Here is a 3,175-nt window from a genome sequence, read left to right as displayed (position 1 = left end):
GCAATGGCTCACACTTGTAATCCCAGCACTTTGGGAGAATGAGGAGGGTGAATCACCTGAGGTAAAGAGTTTGGGACGAGCCTGGCCAACATGGTGAAACCCTTTCTCTACTAAAAATACAAAAATTAGCCAGGTCTGGTGGTACATGCCTGTAATCCCAGCTACTCAGTAGGCTGAAGCAGGAGAATTGCTTCAACCTCGGAGTTGGAGGTTATATTTATCTGAGATCGCACCGCTGCACAGAGTGAGACTCTGTCTCAATGAAAACAAAAAGAAAAACAAAAACAGGCTACAGACTGGTACTGATCTGTGGCCAGGAGGGTTGTGACCCCAGCTGTAGACAATATGTAATGATTAAATCTGGGTAACTGAGACAGTCATCACCTCTAATATTTATCTTTTTTGAGGGGGGAACACAAAAATTCTTCTCTTTTAGCTATCTTGAAATATTCAAATAAAAACTCATTCACTGTAATTTTCCTTGTGCACTATTGATTACTGCAAGTTATTCCTTCTATCTAGGCCTTCTTGTTTTCATTCATTCTTTTTTTTTAATTATTTTTATTTATTTCTGAGACAGTCTCTCTCTTTCTGCCAGGCTAGAGTGCAGTGGCATGACCTCGACTCACTGCAACTTCCACCTCCTGGGTGCAGGCAATTCTCCTCCCTCAGCCTCCCAAGTAGCTGAGATTACAGGTGTGCACCACCATTCCTAGCTAACTTTTGTATTTTTAGTAGAGATGGGGTTTCACCATGTTGTCCAGGCAGGTCTCGAACTCCTGACCTCAAGCAATCCACCCACCTCGGCCTCCCAAAGTGCTGGGATTACAGGCATGAGCCACAGCACCTGGCCATTTATTCATTCTTACATTCATTCATTCTATGAATAACTACTGCCTGGCTATCACACATCCGGCAGGGTTCCAGGCTCTGGGGAAACAGCAATAAGCAAAACAAAGTTGCTGCTCTCTTAATGGATCCATCATTCTAATGAAGGGGAAAGAGACAGGCGATCCATAAACAAACCATTAACACAGACAGCACATCAGGTGGAGAGCGCTATGAAGAATAAATACTAAAGCAGGTACGGGCAGGCGCGGTGGCTCACACCTGTAATCCCAGCACTTTGGGAAGCTGAGGTGGACGGATCCCTTGAAGTTAGGAGTTCAAGACCAGCCTGGCCAACATGGTGAAATGCCATCTCTATTAAAAGTACAAAAAAAAAAAAAAGCCAGGCGTGGTGGCACCTGCCTGTGATCCTAGCTACTCAGGACGCTGAGGTGGGAGGATTGCTTGACCTTGGGAGGTGGAGGTTGCAGTGAGCTGACATGGCATCACTGCACTCCAGCCTGGGGAACACAGCAAGACTCTGTTGTCTTCAAAAATAAAAAAGTAAAGAGAAATTCAGGTGCAGGTGTAGAGTGCATTAGCACGAGCAGGGGTGATGCGGTGGTGGTGAAGGTGGTCAGGAAAGGCCTCTCTGTGAAGGTGATAGACATGAGGGCTGAGCCTGGGGACTCCTGGGTAGAGCAGCCCTGGAGCGCTCTAGCTGTTGGTGCCGTTGTGGTCCTTTTGTTTTATTTTGTTTTTGAGACAGTCTTGCTCTGTCACCCAGGCTGGAGTGAAGTGGTACAGTCTCAGCTCACTGTGATCTCCACCACCTGGTTTCAAGCCACCTCAGCCTCCCAAAGAGCTGGGATGACAGGCGTGGGTCACTGCACCTGGACTCTGCATCAACATGTTTAAATTCTTCTGACAGCTGTGCTTTAGGAAGAGTGTTCTGAAAGCCATAGGAAATGATTGACAGAATGGCAGGACAAGGATCACGTCAGTGACAGGGTGGCTATGGACATCTGCTGGCCAGCAGCAGGGAAGCCACTCAGACCCCGGATTCTACCTCTGCAGCCCACCTGCACCTGAACCCTCTTCCCCACATGTAGAAGCCTGGAACTCTCAGAAGAGCAGACCTCATCAGCCGCTGCCACCTTCACCAGAATGATGTGATTAATTCGTTCACACAGAAGACAGCAGGATCCCTGAGAGAACAGGATCCAGAATGTGTGGGTTTTGATGGACAGGGTGGTAGGATCTGGGAGGCTCCACCTACCTCACCCTCTGTCCCCCACACTCCTTCCTTAGTCCTGCTCGGCATAGAGACTAGAGTGACATCACCAGAAATGTAGACGCTTCAAAGGACACCAGCGACACGGAGAAGTGGAGGCTGGAGGTCTGCAAGTTGCCCAGCTCCTGGCCTCGGATGCCCAGTACTCTGTCCAGAAAGGCTCCCTCCCAGCCATAGAACTTGATGGTCCTCGAGTTCCTGAGGATGGAGCTGGTGAGCAGGGCCCATGAGTCCTTCTGCCTCATTTGCTCTCCTGGTATTGGAGGGAAGAGAGAGATGAAGACACGGCTGGTCCAGAATTCTCCCCTACACCCTGACAGTCACCCTGCAGCAAATCCCACTGATCTCACCAAGTGCATCCCAAAGCCGTCTGCCTCTCTGCATCTCTGACCCTCAGTCCTGATCCATCCACCATCATCCTGTGCCTGGACTCCTGCAGGAGCTGACCCGGGACCACTGACCGGGGGAGGCAGCTTCTGATGCCTGGAGAACAGAGGCTGCCCCTGAGCCCACCTGTGGATGGCACCATCAGGAAGGCTACCTGGAGGTGGGTAATGCCTGAGCTATATCTTTTTTTTTTTTTTTTTCACATTTTTGGTGGTCTTAGGGCGGTCTCACTATGTTGCCCAGGTTGGCCTCAAGCTCTTGAACTCAAGTTATCCTTTGTCCCTGCTTTCTAAAGTGCTGGGATTACAGCCTGAGCTAAACATTAAATGACCAGGAGGTGGGTGCTGGGCAGGCAGAGGATAGGGGGATAGAGCCGGGAAGAGGGAGGGGAGGCTTTGAGACAGGGGGCAGCAAAAACCCAGGCACAGGGAGCAGCATGACTTGGAGGACACTCAGTGTGGCCAGAGGAGTGCGTGGGCAGGGTCACTTGGCACTTTAGGGTCAGGCAGGAGTTTGGGGTCTCCTGTGCTTCACTTCACTGAGGGATAGGGGCATCATCAGAAGGCAGCTGCCTGGAGAAGGTTTTTTTATTTTTTGAGATGGAGTCTTGCTCTGTTACCAGGCTGGAGTGCAGTAGCACAATCTTGGCTCACTGTAACTTTTGCC

General features: G+C 50.1%; 1 long non-coding RNA gene across 1 annotated transcript in view; it reads right to left on the bottom strand.

Annotated features, from left to right (window-relative positions):
• LOC108298677 overlaps positions 1-1,686 on the bottom strand; it is a 12,010-nt gene extending 10,324 nt beyond the window's left edge. Inside the window, exon 1 of the long non-coding RNA XR_005198792.1 lies at positions 1,677-1,686. This is a non-coding gene — a long non-coding RNA (uncharacterized LOC108298677). The remainder of the gene's footprint in view (positions 1-1,676) is intronic.
• Positions 1,687-3,175: the final 1,489 nt, after the last annotated feature.

Source organism: Cebus imitator, unplaced genomic scaffold (assembly GCF_001604975.1).
Source record: "Cebus imitator isolate Cc_AM_T3 unplaced genomic scaffold, Cebus_imitator-1.0 Scaffold1036, whole genome shotgun sequence".
Classification (NCBI taxonomy): Eukaryota; Metazoa; Chordata; class Mammalia; order Primates; family Cebidae; genus Cebus; species Cebus imitator.
Note: the sequence above shows the minus strand (reverse complement) of the source record. Positions and strands in the feature narration are given on the sequence as shown.